Genomic DNA, 17871 nt, shown 5'->3' with positions numbered 1-17871 from the left:
TCCCATACAAATCTTGTTATTATGCTAAGTTTGTTATAGTAGAATGTTGTTAGTTCCTAATGTGTTGTTGCTAATTTCTATTCGAATGTTGTTATTACTGGTGTAGGGGTGAGAATTTGTTTGGGCTGTCAGAAGAAATGACTGAAGGTGTGGTGAACCTTGGTGATAACTACGAACCACTTAGTGTTGACTATGGTGTTGAATGCTTAACATATGAAGGAGGGGGTTTAAGTCAAACAAACTTCAGTGACGATTCAGGGAGTGAAGGGACATTGAGGGGTAATTTGAATTGTATGAAATGGGTTGGAGTTATTACAGGAGTGGGGCAATATATTCCACATGCCCAAGCTTTTAGGGAGGCTGTGTACAAGTTTAGTATTGCACAGAAGTTTGCAACGACATATGTGAGAAATAGTAGGAAGAAGCTGAATGTGAGGTGTAAAGTGGAAGGGTGTCCATGGAAGATTTGTGCAAATGCTGTTGGGAGGGATACTCTTTTATTACGCATGATCACATTCGTTAATGAACACATTCATTCAGCGTAAGATAATCTAGATGTCACTTATGCTAGCGATGCTGTGTTGACGTCATCAATAATACTTGAGGAGATAAGGAACCATACCGAAAAGCGTCCTACTGAAATAAGGAAGACACTGGAAAGGGAATATGGTGTGAGGCTAACATATGCTCAAGCTTACAGAGCAAAGGAAAAGGCCATGGAACACATACATGGGAAACCGGAAGAATCCTATATGCTCATACCATGGATATGCCAAAGATTGAAGGAAACTGATGATAAAATAGTTGTTGAATGGGCTGTCATTGGTAATACATTTAAGCGGGTTTTCATTGCATATGGTTCGTGTATTGAGGGTTTTTTGAGTGGTGCAAGGGCTATATTATATGTGGATGGAACTCATTTAAGTGGTCCATATAAGGGAACACTATTGTCAGTGTTGGGATATGATGCAGATAATGACTTATTGCCTTTTGCAATAGTAGTGGTGAAATAAGAGAATCTTGATGACTGGACTTGGTTTCTGCTCAAAATTAAAGAAATTGTTGGTTCGGTACAGGTAACGATTGTGCCAGACCAACACAATTCCACAATAGGAGCTGTTCAAGCAATATTTAAAGGTGAAAGACATGCGTATTGTTATAGGCATGTGAAGGAAAACTTCAGTACTGAACAAGTGAAAGTAAACAAAGGTAAAAGGACAAGCCAATGGTCAAAAGAAGATGCATTAAAGGTTCTTGATAGAGTAGCTTATGTAAGGGTTGACAGTGACTTTGATAATGCAATGGCAGAGCTGAGAACTATGTCTCCTAAGTTACATGATTGGGTTATCAATCAAGATGATGTGAATAGGCGGGCAATGAGCAAGTTCCCATTTAAAAGATGGGACAATATAACAACCAATATAGTTGAGTCTTTCAATGCTTGGATAGTGAAAGAGAGAAAGCATAATGTGGCCCAAATGATCCATGAGCATCGGGAGAAAGTAGCAAGGAAGATGCATGCATCATATATGTTTATGAGTAAGTGGAGGAATTTTGTTGGGCCAAAAACTGAGGCAAAGGTTCTGGAGAATGTGTATTTTAGTAGGTATATGAGCTGTGACAATTATGGAGGCAGAAGACTGTGTGTACATACATCTTGTGGAGATCAAAGAGTAGACCTTGGTATATACTAATGTAGTTGTCTTGGTTAGCAAATGTCAGGAATTCCATGCTTCCATGCTTGTGCAGCCATTAAGACTGTGGGGGGAAATATATATGAATATGTTGAAGACTGTTACAAAATTTCAGCACAGGAGAAAATATATGGCAGGAGCATGGTTCCAGTGGTAACAATCGATATGCCTAACCCAAATAACTATATGTTTGAGAATCTTGTTGAACAAACCCTGCTTTTACCACCAAATACAAGTAGGCCTCCTGGAAGACCAAGGACTAAACGGCAGGAATCACAATTCCAGAATAAAAAAGTCTACCATTGCACCAGATGCCACTAACCTGGACACACGAGGAGGACTTCCAAAAATTCCAACCCATTTTGAAGTTAATTTCTACAAGGGATAACTAATTTTTTGGTGTATATACGCTCCACCCTTATTAATTTTTTTGGGAGAAGGGTGTTGCTAGATTTGTATAGCTACACAGCTATTTTTGCAAGTAATATGTTTGCTGACAAGAGAAAATGAAGTCAACGATGTTGTTAATGTCCTTTTGTTATTGACTATTGCAAAATCTAGTTGTTGTAAACAAACCTCTTACTTTTTGCTAAATGACATTGTATTGCTGTAAATTCCCTTGGTTGTATTGTAAATGCAGACTGCTTACTTGTTATGTCAGAAAATTGAGGTTGCTGTCAAACCACTTGTGCTTTGTGGTTATTTGACTTAGTATTGCTGTAAATTCCCTTGGTTGTATTGTAAATGCATATTGCTTACTTGTTATCTTAGAAAATTGAGGTTGCTGTCAAACCACCTGTGCTTTATGGTTATTTGGCATACTGATGTTGCCAATTGGTTAACCAAACTTGTTATTTCGCAAACTGAAGTTGTCACTGGGTAAACAAAAGTAGAAAGACTGTCATTTAAACAGGAAAAAATGAACTTTACCAATTCCACTTTCGTAGTTGTTATTTCTCAAACTGAAATTGTCATTGGGTAAACAAAAGCGGAAATACTGTCACTTAAACAGGAAAAAATGAACTTCACCAATTCCACTTCCATAGTTGTTATTTAGCAAACTGAAGTTGTCATTGGGTAAACAAAAGTGGAAATATTGTCATTTAAACAAGAAAAAAATGAACTCCACCAATTCCACTTCTGAAGTTGTTATTTCGCTAAGTGAAGTTGTCACTCGTTAAACAATAGTGGAAATAGTGTAACTTCATTACAAAAAATTGAAGTTCATGTATCGCTTAACTGGAGTTGTTATTTAGCATACTAAAGTTGTCAAATGTTAAACAAAAGTGGAAATAGTGTCATTTTGTTATAAAAAAAAGGTACTTCATGTATTGCTTAACGGACTTGTTAATTGACATACTGATGTTGTCATACATTAAAGAAAAGTGGAAATAGCATCACTTCAACACAATTTAAATTATATCAATAAAAATGTTATTTCACCATTATATAATTGTCATAACTAGGTAGCAGTTAGGCCAGACAACAAGTTCACTACATATAATGATAACGTAGTAACATTATCTCCAGTCAATGTCCTTTATGGCCCAAATTCTTTCTCTATAAGGACTTTCTCCTCCTTTTAGACGTTCGCCCCTTCTGTGGATGTGGAATAAGATTCAGCACATCCTCACAGCATTCATTGTTATCATGGTTCACCAGCCACCATATTAGATCACGCTGAAAAGCTGCCACATCTCCCTGCAAAACAGATTCAACAGCAAGTTAATCTCACTTTGCCCCTTTACTAGTCACAACAATTAAGCAAACCACATCACCTGGGTGTATTCTAGTGGAACATTGGGTTCCTATCTACTGAGCCATATTAGGACATGCACCCTACAGTCCCTCTTGGGAACAACACCACCATCACAGCTTAACAATTAGAGAATAAATATAGGAAATCAGCAAATTACATGTGCAGTGTATGTATACTCACAAATTACTCTATTGAGGTACATCAGGCCGTACAATTTCCAAATTTAGCATTTTCACAGTCAGATTTGGCCTAACCATGCCGATAATGTCGTGGAACCTTTCTCTCTACACATATATCAGATATTCATCAACATCACTATAATTTCAGACAATAATAATACAATGTAATATGCCTAGGTGATTCTTACACATCCTGCTATGGCCATTTCCTGAGGGTCATAGGTGACTGCTTGCTTCTTCTTAGTTATGGTCTTCTTAGGGTGAACAGTTCCTCACATGGAATCCAGGACATGGAACTTCATGGTGTTAGGTTCAAGGGCAAAGCAAAACCAGTGCTCACCAACAAGTGCAGGACCCATAACCAAGTCATAGTCACCTATATTGTACCTGACAAATTGAGGAATTATTTGTCATGCATGGTAGTTAGGGTCCCACCGAGCTGGGTCACGGATCATTAGCTCCTGATAAAGAACACAAATTGATTTTGTCAGTTTGCAATTACTTTCTTTAGACAGTTATTTCCCTTAACAGTGTTGTTACTTTATATACTACACTTGTCATTTTCCTTTGAAGACTTGTAATTTTCATATCCAAACTTATCATTTCACAAACTAATGAAGAGACCTCACCACGAAGTCCGCATCAAAAATATGCCTCCTTACTCGCCCTTCCACAACTTGTTACTCATCCACCATAGCCTTACAAACTAATGACATGACCTTATTACTAACTCTGTTATTTCCCCTAAGAGAATGCAACAAACGTCGGGTAATGTCTTCATCATACATTTTAATCAAATGACTGACAATGGTTGAAGTGAGTTAGCATATGGGTTATGTTAACAAGTGATAACAAAACCTCATCAGAAAAGCTAAGTATCACAATACTTACTAGTCACCTTCATCACCTTTCACACTTTGGCTGACAATGGTGAAGAAAATATCTTTATCCTCCGCAGGCCTCTTCAACCTTGTTTGTGCCTTCAACTCCAACCAAGGAGACTTAATTTTATTGAAGCGAACCCTGGTAGATCTCCTTACTTGTTGTGCCTGCACACCTTCAGCTGCTGTCACAGGTTCCACCATGATGGGGGTTTGGCTCTCAATAGGGTCAATATATTCGACAATTGTTAGGGGGGATACAGTCATGGCTGTGTCACCCTCTGCATTATCACCTTCAACATTGGATGACAGGTTTATGGGGGTAGTAGGCGTGGGTATGTCACCCTCCATTTCATCATTGTCCTTCTGTGCACTCTGTCCCTCATCCTTGTCTTGACTATCTTCATCATTCTCTCCATCATCTTTTTCCTTGTCTTCCTCCTCACTTGTCCCATCATCACTACCTCCGTCACCTTTCTCCTTCTCCTTCTCGTCACTACTCTCACCATCACTCCCTCCATCATTCTTCTGCACAGCTTCACTAGTCTCACCAGCATGTTATCTCTCCTCATCATCATCATCTTCAGACCCACTAATAGTTGATGCGAGTGTCTCAGCAGGAGCCTTTCCTTTTCTCTTCCCATTTGTCTCTCTTGGAATGTGCACCTTCAATAGCTCCTCGTCTACCATATTCATCAACCTCTGATGGCTTTCTTCTATCCTCTTCATTAATTATGCATGTAACTGCTTCAGCTCTTGCATGACAATGGCTTTATCAATTTACTAGCAACATAATTATACCACATCATGATCTTACTATTGCAGATGACAAGCTCACTTTACCCGGTGATAAGTTAACTATTATAAATAACAACTTCAATATATGAAATTACAAGCTTACTACACTATAACAAATAACAACCTCTTACTATTGTGAATAACAAGTTCATCAGTAGTATAAATAACAACTTCGGTATGTCAGAGAACAACTTTACTATATCAAATCACTACTTTAATTTAGCCAATCACAACTGATAAATTATAATTAGCAACTTCGGTACATCAAATAACAACTACACTGTAACAAATGACAGGTTCACTTGACCCCATCACAACTCAGGCATAATCAATAACAACTTCATCAAATAACAACCCAAACCTGAACTTTACCGAATGATAAGTTCACATTACCCAATCACAACTTTGGTACCGTTTTAAACAAGTTAAGTTTACCAAGTAACAATGTCAACTATAACAAATGACAACTTCACTAAACCTAATCACAATGTAAGTTTTATATATACGAAGTTCAGTTTATCAAATGACAACGTAACTATCACAAACAAGAAGTTCACTTCACCAAGAATATTACTCTATCAAAGATATACATACTGGGTCTAGAGAATCAACATTTATCCTCTCGTCTTTGCCAGACACAACATAACTCCCTTTCTCACCATACAACAGTCCCCTGATGCTCTTCATCTCAGTATTTGTCAATTCTTTGATCTTCTCATTTGTCCAGTATTGGATAGCACTGGTGGAGCCTCGCTGTGAACCTTGGATAAGGTTAAAATGCTCACAAAAAAAAAAGCTGCAACACCATATATCATCACCAATTACATTGTTCATATTGCCAATAAAGTACTGCACAGTGAGAAACAAAATAGTCATACCAGAAGCAAGTATACACAGCCACCAACAGTACTGCTCCCCTGCCCATCATTACCCTGTCTATACAGCTTCACAAAGTCGACCATCTCTTTCCATAGGTCCTCCATAACATGTGTTGCCCAATCATACTTTTTAAAATCATCCATCGTGGAACGCATGACTCTCACCAGCCTCTCACTCACTTTTGAGTTAGATGACGAACATAGAAAGGTACCCAGCGTGTATAGGACAAATAAGAATTCAAATCTGTGATCTTCCTCCCCAGAAATAATGTCATCCAGTATTTTGCTGAATGGCACTCTCTGATACTAATTCTTCAAGTTCTTGTACATTTTATCATCCTCCGAAACTTCAATTTTAATCTTCTTCCCACCATGGCGTATTCCTAGGAGCTTCTCAACATGTTTTGCTCCTATTTCCTCAGTTTTCCCCTGGATTGTAAATTTATGTGTTGGTGGGTCATATGATCTTAGCATAGTCACAATGAGATCACGGGGGAGTCTCTTCAATCCAACCTTCAACAAGCTTCCAAATCATATCCTCTCCACCCTATCCCTTAACTCATCATTATTATTCACAAAGTGCAGTAATTTCTTAAAACCTTTCAAAGATACTCGGGTTAAAAATGATGGTACATATTTCTTTTTTTCCTACTCTTCAATCTTTTCTGGCCTTCTTTTTCTTCGCCTCCTCTGTGTACCTCTTCCTCTCCTCATTAGACAAAGCTCTCCATACTTTTGACACAGCGTCTCTTTTTTGTGTGCCTCTGATATCACTGTCACCTAATGTCGCCAAATACTCCCTTCTGAATAGCAACCAGCCATTGTGTGCCGGCTTTGATCCGGAGGCTCCCTCAGATGCCATGTCCTTTTTCCTGCAAAATATTCAACATACAATAGTTCACTAACACAACTTATTAACTGACTAACAACAATTCTGTCAACACTCGTTCTGTCAATCAAACGCCTATGATAAACTTGTTATTCTCTCTACAAAAGTTGTTAATTCTTTAAGCTCAACTTGTTATCCCACATACTTATCATAATTGTCATTTCTGATCATACACTAGTCATTTAACTTGTCATTTGAAATGATAAACTTGTCATATTGTTATACTCAGCTTTGTTATTCAAACAAGTCATTTCCTATTATCAAATTCTTACTTTCGCATACAAATCTTGTTATTCACTATTATAACCTTGTTATTTCTCATTACCAACTTGTCAATTTCGCATTGACATCTTCTTATTCCCAATTAATCAACTTGTCATTTCCTATTCTTAAATTGCCATTTTCATTACTGAACTTGTCAAATCCCACCGTCCACCTTCTCATTTACAACAAAACACACTTAGTACCTCTTCAATTCAATTTACCCTTGACTATATCCTATGTCATTATTTTCCCTACTATTATTGTTATCTACGAAACTGATATTGTCATTCCCTCCCCACACATTCCATTCCCACAGGTTATTTAACAGAAAAAACCTATATTTTTCACAGTAAAACATTCTTCATCACTCAATCAAAATTTGGGTACTTCTACTTTCCTACCCTAAACTCTTTTACTCTCACCAATCATTCGCACATTCTTACAACAACCAATCCAAACAGAATTAGCCAGCAAACTTACCACAATCAGTCGCCCAACGTAGCTGCTAACTCTGATCACCCAAAGCGATTGCCGCCGCACTATTCAACGATGCCTTCGACTTCTCTGAACCCTTCCACAATGCCGATAAACCACAGCTTTGTTCACCTCTGTCACAGCAAATATGCTCTTCACGGTTGCAACACTCCTCTCCACACTACTCTTACGGAAACATGGCGGTAAGCAGGTGCGCGAAAATGGAGACAATGGGGAGAATGCAAAGAACAGTGGGAAGTTGTCGATAGTGGGGGGGACTACGTGCCGCGGGTTCAGCTAGTTCAAATCATTGAGGGGCAATTTCGTCTTTTCACCAATATTTGCTATTTGCAATTTGAGACTGGGCCCCTCATAGTAATTTGGCTTATTCAGGTGACCATAGAGTAATTTTACTAATTCGAGGATCTTTATTTGTGATTTTCCCTTGTTTGATTATGTGCAAATAAAAGTTCGCTTGTTTATTTAGGTGACATGGTCCCATGAAAGTCCCAGGTTCGCCTGTCCTAGTCAACTCTTTTTTGTCCCCCCCCCCCCCCCAAAAAAATTCTTGAACTTTCACTTTAGATCACGAGCTGACTCCCATGACGAATCAGCATGCACCATTACATTTACAACTGATGTTTGAAGAATCTGTTCCCTGACTCACTCACAACGGCAAAGGAAGCGACCTTTTTCTTACTTTTGACCATTAATAATATTTATTTATTTTTGCCAGCTTTTCCCCTTCTTTTTAAGTAAAGAAGCATCTTCTACCCGAGCTCAGGCTAGATCTCCGACAGCATATTTTTTGTTCATCTATAACCTACTGTATATATTATTTGAATATCTTTCATAACGTGTTTTTATAGAATTTGTTTATTCTAAGCTATATATAAATATGTAATCAATAATTTGTGTTATTCGAGAATTTACTAGTACTCCAGGCATATTAAAAACATAAATAACTTTCTTTTATTGCATATATATATAGTTCAAAATCGATGATTACTCAGAATATTATATGATAAGACAATGCTATCTTTTAGCTTTTAATATTCTTAATAGTGAAGGATGGGGTCTTGGTCGATGGGTGGAGCCTAGAATCAGGTGGGCTAAACAAAAAGAGAGCTGTGGCTTCGAAAAGAATAGGGTTAGAGCGTAAATTTATTTTAAAAATTTTACTAAAAAGTGCTAGGTATTTGAATTTTTTTTTTGGCTCAAAATTACCTTAGAAGTTTAAAATTATAGTGATTTTGCTCTTTCTGTTAAAAATTTAACAACCAACATTAGATGTTTGATTGTAAGGAATAAAATTGCTATAATTTTAAACTTCTAGAGTAATACTAGAACCGAAAAAACATTTTTGGGCAAAAATTTTGTCCTTTTCCTCTCCCCTTCCTGCCAAATTTGGAGGGGGAAAAAATATTGTGGCTATTTTGAGCATACTTCCTCCGGTTTTATTTATAAGTTTCAAACTTAAGAAGGGGCGTTATTAATTTTATATGCTTCAATTTAGACTTGTTTTAACATTTAATGTATTTTTTTTAATGTTGCCATTATTATTTCTCTCTTATTATATTTTCTCTACATTCTCTCTTATCTTTTTTCTTATTTATTATAAGGCTATATTTACAAACAAAAGAATATTTCTAGTCTATTTATTTTTTTGAACTAATTTTTAACTCATTATTTATTATTTATGAATTAGTTATTTCGAAGCTCGTAATGACTAATGAGGACAGAACGGAGTATTTCTGAAATTTGCGCCAATTGTTTTGAGGTGGGTCATACTGCTATTAAATGCTCCAAGGCGGTGAAGCTTGGAGATAACGGCTTTCACTTTTCCATGGGCCAAAATCAGCCCATTTAAATCTCTTAGGGGACTGGTTTTCTTTCAGGAGGCATTTGGGCTTAGCTGTTGAAGGCTCCTGGCAATGTTCAAGCCCAAAAAATTCCTCAAGCCCAATCAGAGAAGGGCAATGTGATTGGAATTTTTTTCTTTAAAATATCCTTATTATGAACTTCAAAGGAAGCCATCCAACGATCTGATTAATTTTATAGCCAAGAAGCCTAAGCATAGGAGTAATCGCAGTGTCGGTGAGGCGAGCAAATACAATAATTTATATATTAATCGCTTCATCATGACACCGGTTTTTCCCTCTCACTACTAGAGCTTCTCCGAACACGCACTACTGCATTTTTATGTCAGCTGAGGAAAGCTGGAAAAATGATTCAATAAGTTTCAGAGGTTCAAGTATCTATACATCGAGGTCGATGATTTCTTCATCAATCATCTTAGAAAGCTCTATAATGACCTTCGAGTCTCTTACCCACCTGAGCTTTTCTCAATCTCAATCCTAATTTTTTCCCCTTATTTTCAATCTTGATAGTTTAAGCTTTGCCCAATCGGGCCAAATGTGACGGGGTGTTGTGCTCTTTTTATCTGAATAAAATTTGTTTTTGGTTCCGAAAAAAAGTTATATTATATATACATATGTTTTTATATTTGGAAAATTTTATATAAATATTTTTTAGCTTAATTAAAGATTGTTAAGATTAATAAAATCATGTTTTAAAAGAGCATAAAAATATTTTATCATATAAAAATAAAATAAGGGCTGAACCAAACAAGGTCCTTCCCTCCCCTCCTCTTCCTTCCTTTCCTCTTTTTTAAAATCCCTCCCTTTCTTTTTGTGAACCAAACAAAGCCTAAAGGTTTTCTTTTAAAAGTTTCATGTTGAAACCTGCTTCCAAAAAAATAGGAATTTTTTTATTTCATATTTTAGGTATTCATAAATAAAAATATCTAAATAATTAAAAAAGATAAAATTTTAACCATTCAATTTTAATCTGAATGGAAGAATAATAAAATATGAGCAAGCCCATCTTTATCATGCTCAGAACTTTAGAAGTCTCTACTACATTACTTAAACACGCAGTATTAGCTATTAGGTGCTTTGCATTAGAAGAACTATTTAGATATTTTGATACCCATTATTTTTTTTAAAAAAAATCTCATAGGCATAAAAAATTATAAATAATATATCTTCTCATGGTGCACAAAACTTTCTAACAGAAAACTTTTTCAATGCAAATAAATTATAAGCTAAAAGGCATAATAATTAAAAAGAATTTTTGGAGTGTGCAGGTGTGGTAGTGGCCGATTAGAAAAGAAGGCTTCTAATTATCGGTAAAAATTAACTGATGATTTTTTATGGAACAAGGATTTACAAGTTTGAATGAAGTGTGCTATAATTTTATGTTTGTTTATATTGGGTTCAAGTTAAAATATTAAATAAGGGGAAAAAACTAATCCAAAGATATTTGTGGCTGAGCTAATTAAACAGAGAATAGTGGATTCAAAATTATAGTCATAATTTTGCCCAGTCATATATCCCATTGAATTGGCGCCCTAAGTATATTTTGATTTTAATTTTGATCCATCAAATTTCAAACCACAGGTTTTAGACACTCAAAAGGCTAAATTATCTAGATTTTTATCGAATAATAAGATTAATATTTTAAATGAAAAGAAAGTTCAGGAATTAAAATCAAAACGAGGGTAAACTTAAGGCATTAAAAATTGTATTAACCACAATCTGATCATAAATAGAACATTACTTGTCTTAATAAGCTTTTTTGCATATATTGATAAAAAAGAAGAAAGAGTGGAACTCCCATGCGAATTTATTCAGCAGGATCATTATGCAAGAAAAAATTCTTTAAATCATTCTTGAAGTGGCGGCCAGAATAATAAATTTTAGATAAAGTAAATTTATAAAATTAATTGTTATAAAAGTATGACCAAAGTTTTTGACGTGTATAAAGGGTGGTCGGATCATTTTCAACATAATTGAGGTTTAGCTATTTTGTTCTTTTATAACTTCATTCATCCTAATGGATTTGTGGAGCTTTTTTTTTTTTTTTTTTTGGGTAACATTATTGTGGAGCTTTACTTTGATTGTCCTTTCCTTCCTTAACATTATTGCGCAATGGCTCGGTGAGTCTCTTGACTGATCCAGTTTCGAGATTTGTAGATTTAATTTTGTTTGTGAATTGGTGGAAGAAATTTTCATTGCTTTAATTTGTTGGATTCCTATCTTGTTATGAATCTAACTGCGCGGACTTGTAATAAATGATTGGATTAAATTAAATGGAGACATTCCTCTCTGCAAGTCATTACCATTAAATTGGTTCTTTAGTAAATGGTAATCTGATTGGCTGAGCTTCCTAAGATACGATAATCCAATGGAACCTAATTAGCTACACATTAATTAGATACACTATAAGTGCTAACTAATTAAGCAGATTGACATGCTATATGATTATAGGGGCCTCTGGATATTAGAAATAAAAAGACTAGCTATCAACTTTAAACCCATTTTATGCGCTTGTTGAATGACAGAATTTCAAAATCCCTCTCTCTCGTCCTTTAATTAATTACCCCCAAATAGCAGAAAAGTGAGAGCTCCATTTTAATTTTGGATGCCTTGTTAAGACCTAGAAGCAAACAAGCTTTAACATTCATGAATAGTAAGTAGTTCGAATTAGATTTTTCTATACGCGTGCTTACTAAAAAAAAGGAGCCGCTTTCTCTTAATAGCAAATGGAAACCTAATTGAAGATAAGACACAGAGAATATCCATTACGTTGCTCAAGCTCAAAATGAACCACAACACTTTATTTTATTACGGAGCCCTCAATGCAATGTTTAGAATCCTAAAGCATTGGGCTCCGCAGCCCAAATAACCAGGAGATCAATGCAAACTTTGAAAAAATGAGATCCTAGTTCTGGCACCATTCATGGGGCATTATTTATGACACCCAGAGCGACTATTCCAAAAACCCACAAGCTTTAGAACCGATGACTTTTAGGATCCTCTTGATCTTATCACCTTTCTTAGGCTTACCCCTCGTAGCCACGCTCGCGTCCAGAAGCTTGGCAAGGTGAAGAGCAGAAATCTTCTCTTCAAGATGCTCAGGCAAATCATAAACCTTGTTCTGGTACTTGCCAGTCCCTCTCTTGCTCCACAACTCAAGCATAGCAACCAGATGGCTTGTACAAGACCAAGACCGCATCGGATGAGGGTACTCCGTGTTGCTCAACACGATGATGCTTGAGTTGGTCTCAGGAATGACCCATTCGTCGGTTTGAAGATCGAGGATGGTGCGCTTCATGCCACAGAAGCATTGCTCCACTCCAGCATCTATGTTTCTGTGAAGGCCCAATATTGGATCCATGTTGTAAATAATGGCATTGTTCGTCATCTTCTTCACGTGTTTAACCACATCGATATTGTCTCGTTTGATATTGGTCACGATTATGTCTGCCTCAGGAACAACATCGTCGAGGATCTTAATAACTTCGAAACCTCCTAAGAGAGCTCGAAGGGCATGGCTGGAATCATCCGTATACACAACCACGTTAGCTCCAGCCAGCTTAAGTGCGATAGCACATCCCTTGCTAGCATCATCATATGCACACACAACAGCTTTTTTCCCAGGAATCGTCATGTTGGCGGATCTCTTTATCCCATCAAGAACAGCGTAGCGGCAACCGTACAAGTTAATGAACTGTTAACACAAACATAGAATACGTCAGATATATAATGTTGAGTTTTGCAAAAGTAGCAACAAGATAGGTCTAAGGTTGCTTATGTTGGCCCAAAAAAAAAAAAGAGTCTAAGGCTGCTTATGAAAAGCCAAACACAGCACAGTTATTGGTAAGAGATCTAAACTGACAACTCCGCACAAAAACAGAGAGCACAATTACTGGTACGGAATAGCCTAGGTAAGAGATAGAAAAAGTTTCTTTATCATAAAATAAGCCGGGAATAGGGTTTAATATCTCAAGAAAATTAAATAAAAAAAGATTTCTTGAAATCATCAGATCATTTTGAAGTTCCAAGAAGCCTCATTACAAAAGATTTTAATTTTTTAATTATCAAATTGTCCTTATTTCTTTTTTAAACATGTATTAAGCAGTTGTTAACAACTGAAAGAGCAGTTATTAACAACTTAAGGTGTAACAGTTAACAACTATCATGACAGGTATTAATAACATTTTTTTAGCACATCACAAAAATGAAATGTATGGTTGTCAATATCTACCACGATAGTTGTTAATCATTACACTTTAAGTTGTTAATAATTGCATTCTTGTTTGTCAATGTATATTTTTAAAAAAAATAAGGGTAATTTGGTAATTAAACAAATAAAATCTCTTCTTGGAACTTCAGAATAATTTATGATTTTAAAAGTTTTTTTGTATTTAATTCTCTTCTGTGAGACTTTACTGTAATTTTTCTTTAATATTTTCTCTTTCCACGTGTGAATTAGGAGTATTATCTAGCGTATTATCTAGATAATACCCAAAGCTCAGGTAAAAATAAAAAGTGAACATTTTTTGAAGTAAAAAAAAAAAAGAAGACAACATTAAACAAGGGGTAAATTTTGACCATATGGAATATGGAGGACTGTAACAAACAAAGTACAGCACGTACAAACTTGAAAGGTTCAGACTACTCATCATTAGATTTGAAGAATTGACTCTAAAGTTAATGAATTTGAAATCTGAAATGGAAACTGAACTATATATGGTCACTGATATTAATTACCTCGCTCATTGTAACAGAGTGGCTGACATTGATGGCAGGGAACAAGAGCGTTCCATTAGCTTGCATCTGGTAAAGCCTCTCAGCAGCGTCGGCTGTCTCCACAGAGACACCAACGAGTCTGTCCTTCATCCTGTGGTACTTCCTGGGATCAGTCTTCAACCCATCCCTGATGATGCTGAGAACAGTCTGGAACTCATAGTCATTGGTAGAAGAGGGGTCTGGCAACTGACCAGTCTGGACATAAATGTCTTCAGCTTTCACACCCTCACGGATCAAAAGGGTAGAGTCCCCACCGTAGTCAACAATCAGATCGGGCCCACCGCCAGGACCCCAATTGAGGGCGCGCTCGGTGCACCACTAATACTCCTCAGGAGTCTCCCCCTCCCAAGCGAAGACGGAGGCACTGTCACGGGCGATGGCGGCAGCCGCGCGATCCTGAACGGAACAGATGTTGGAGGAGCACCAGCGAACTTCGGCTCCAAGAGCAGTTAGAGTTTCAATGAAGACGGCGGCTTGATAGTTCACGGGGAGGGAAAAGGTGATTCTGACGCCTTCGAAAGGCTGATAAGGCCCGAACTCATCAAGGCAAGCCATGAGACTGGGCATTTCCACCTCGGCGCGCTCGATCTCGAGGCGGCCAAAGTCTGCCTGAGAGAGGTTCTTGACCTTGTATTCACGGCCACCGGTGGTTTTTTGAGCTTCCAAGGCCATGGCGTTGAAGAGTTTCTCTGTGTGGCAACAGAAGAATAGGCAGAGCTGTACAACAGGAAGAAGAAGGTGTGGTGGCCTTGCTTCAGAAGTGGAGCTGGGTATTTATAGCGTGCCGTGGAATGATTGAATAAAATGAAGAATGGGGTTCGAATGCTCAGCAGATTCTGAGTAGGTGTAGGCTGCTGCTCATCAAAGCAACAGGCACCTCACACCAACATCTAGGCATTTTAAACAACCGGGTGTAGGTGGTATACATGCCGAAAAGGTTCACCAAATTCATGCAGAAAAAAGGTCGTAAAGCAATCACATTCAAATATTCAAAAACTTTTCCTAATTAACTAATTTAAAGAGATTAATGAAGTTACTAAATTACTTAATTATAGTATATATTACATGATCTCTCTAAAATATTTAAGTAGATCATTATATTATATATTAATTTTTTAAATGAGGCAATTTAGTCTGGAGAAAATTAATTGATAAATACAAATAGTTTAAAGTAATTTAGGGCTTGTTTGGTTTTGTTTTCTGTTTTTTTGTTTTCAAAATAATTTTATAAAACTGTTTTTTAAAACAAATTTTGAGGAAAAAAATAAAAGAACATGTTTGGATGATTATTTTTAAAAACAATAAAATATAAAAACTTGTTTGGATGATGAATTTTAAAAATTATTTTTAAAATCAACTTAAAAGTTTAAAATTAATTCCTATTATAATGTAAACTAATTGGATAAAGCTGGTAAAAAAAATAATTTAATAAAAAATCAAATAGAATAACCAATAAATAACACAAAAATGATTTACTACAAATAATAACATGGTTAAAATTTAAATGGACATTGTTTTAAACATAGTGTCAAAAATAATATCTAATCATGTCAACATATAATTCATAGAATTGTAATGAGTCAACCACATTCTACTAGAAATTTGATCACGATATGCTGACATCTCTGCTACACTTTAATCAGATATTCTCGACAAGTTGTTTAGATTGTAACTTGTATTTTCTACATTTGTATTTCCCATCAAATTTTGAATTTCTGAATTTTTGTTTACGGTCAAATCCTCCACCCATGTCAGATCCATATTCTCCCATTCTATAAACAACAAATCATGTCAACTATAACTCAGAACTTCCCAACGCGTAATCTCGATTTTTGGAAATGGAACATCTATGTGTAGTGCAAAGAATAGCTCCTTTCTATGAATATAAGTAATGAGAGAATATTCTGCACAAGAAAAATGAACCAATGACGTTCCATTAAACAATATAGTGCTGAGTAAAGAATTACTCAAAAAAAAATGTTGCAGATGACTCCAAAATGAAGAAAATTAACTATATCTCCACACTAGAACTATATGATAGTATATTGCTATAATCATTATGTGTAACTTGTTAGCAACCTATCTGCCCAAGAGTATGCTTCCTACAAGAAACAGAGACGCCCGCCTAGCAGCATCTGCCTTTATTGGCATGCCCTTTATTAGTTCTTCTGCCTGTTCGATTAGTCCAGCTTGGCCTTGCACTTCAACCACCCAAGTATAGTATTTAAATGATGGTTTGATCTCATATTTATCTATCATTACTGTAAAATAGTCCCCAGCTTTATCAACTTCGCATCTGTCATAAAAATCTTCCAATCCTCCTCCAGAAGACCTCTATGACTACAAGCCAGTAAAGCACCAATATGCAACACTATAAGGCTAAAAATGACAATTTTTCATGTCATAAAATGTATTTGAAGCCTCTCTACCATAGCCACACGCTGCCAATCCAGTTATAAACTGTCCACATAATAACATTCTTAACAAGCATTTCATTAGAAATTTTGATTGAGCAATCAATGCACCTACACCTTGAATACATGTCAATAAGAGAAGTACCCAATGAAATTGTTAGAGGCAATCCACTCCTGGCAATTACTACATGAACCCAAATCCACAATTCCCATGCACCCAGGATAGAAATCATAGATATAACACTTGGCATAATAACCCCATCCGGTTTGACATCCTCCTTTGATTGCATTTGCTGAAAAAGGACCAGAGATTTGAAAACAAAATCATTCTTCACAACGCAAGAAATCATAGAGGACCAAGAAACCCTTTATGCGGCATTTCATCGAACAGCTTGAGCGCGACGTCTACGAAGCCACAACCTCTGTAAAACTTAATCAATGTATTCTGAGAACAAATATCATTACAAAGTACCCAGCATTAGAGTAGCAAGGAAGATGAGGGTTAGAGCAAGGAACAAAAACATACCATATACACAAAAACACCCTAAATGAAACAGATCAAATTTTAGTTCAAAACCCCACTAAATTAATCTAAAAAAAGAGATAGTAGAGGCCGAGGACTCACTGATTGAGGACTAAGCAGGGAGAAAGGAGGGATTAGAGGCGGCAAGCACCGAGCGGAGAAGCCAACGAGCATCAAGCCATGAAGGCAATGAGCAGTGAGCAATGAGAACAGAAGTTGAGGGGACAACAAACACGAGTGAAGCATCCGGTAGTCCTCAAGCCCTCTAATGGCCATCGATTCAGCATAGAAAGTCGGATGATCGGGTTCCTATTTTTCAAAACAGAAAACTAGACTAGAAAACATCTTAAAATTGTTTCGTGTTTTTAGTTTTTAAAAACAAATCACTGTTTTGTTGTTTTTAAAAACATGTAGCTAAAAATAAGTTGCCAAACATGTTTTTTTATTTTTAAAAACAAAAAA

General features: G+C 36.3%; 1 long non-coding RNA gene and 1 pseudogene across 1 annotated transcript; both read right to left on the bottom strand.

Annotated features, from left to right (window-relative positions):
* Positions 1–12649: 12649 nt before the first annotated feature.
* Positions 12650–15144, bottom strand: LOC114748618 (adenosylhomocysteinase 1-like; annotated as a pseudogene).
* Positions 15145–16928: 1784 nt separating this feature from the next.
* LOC114748613 (uncharacterized) lies at positions 16929–17558 on the bottom strand. Its single transcript, XR_003740490.1, has 2 exons — positions 17512–17558; positions 16929–17331 (listed from the first exon to the last, which is right to left on the bottom strand). It is a non-coding gene; the product is annotated as an uncharacterized LOC114748613 (long non-coding RNA).
* Positions 17559–17871: the final 313 nt, after the last annotated feature.

The sequence above is a fragment of the Neltuma alba genome, unplaced genomic scaffold (genome assembly GCF_004799145.2).
Source record: "Neltuma alba isolate B1F8T4 unplaced genomic scaffold, ASM479914v2 tig00005764_pilon, whole genome shotgun sequence".
Classification (NCBI taxonomy): domain Eukaryota; kingdom Viridiplantae; phylum Streptophyta; class Magnoliopsida; order Fabales; family Fabaceae; genus Neltuma; species Neltuma alba.
This window is presented reverse-complemented; position numbering and strand designations above follow the sequence as displayed.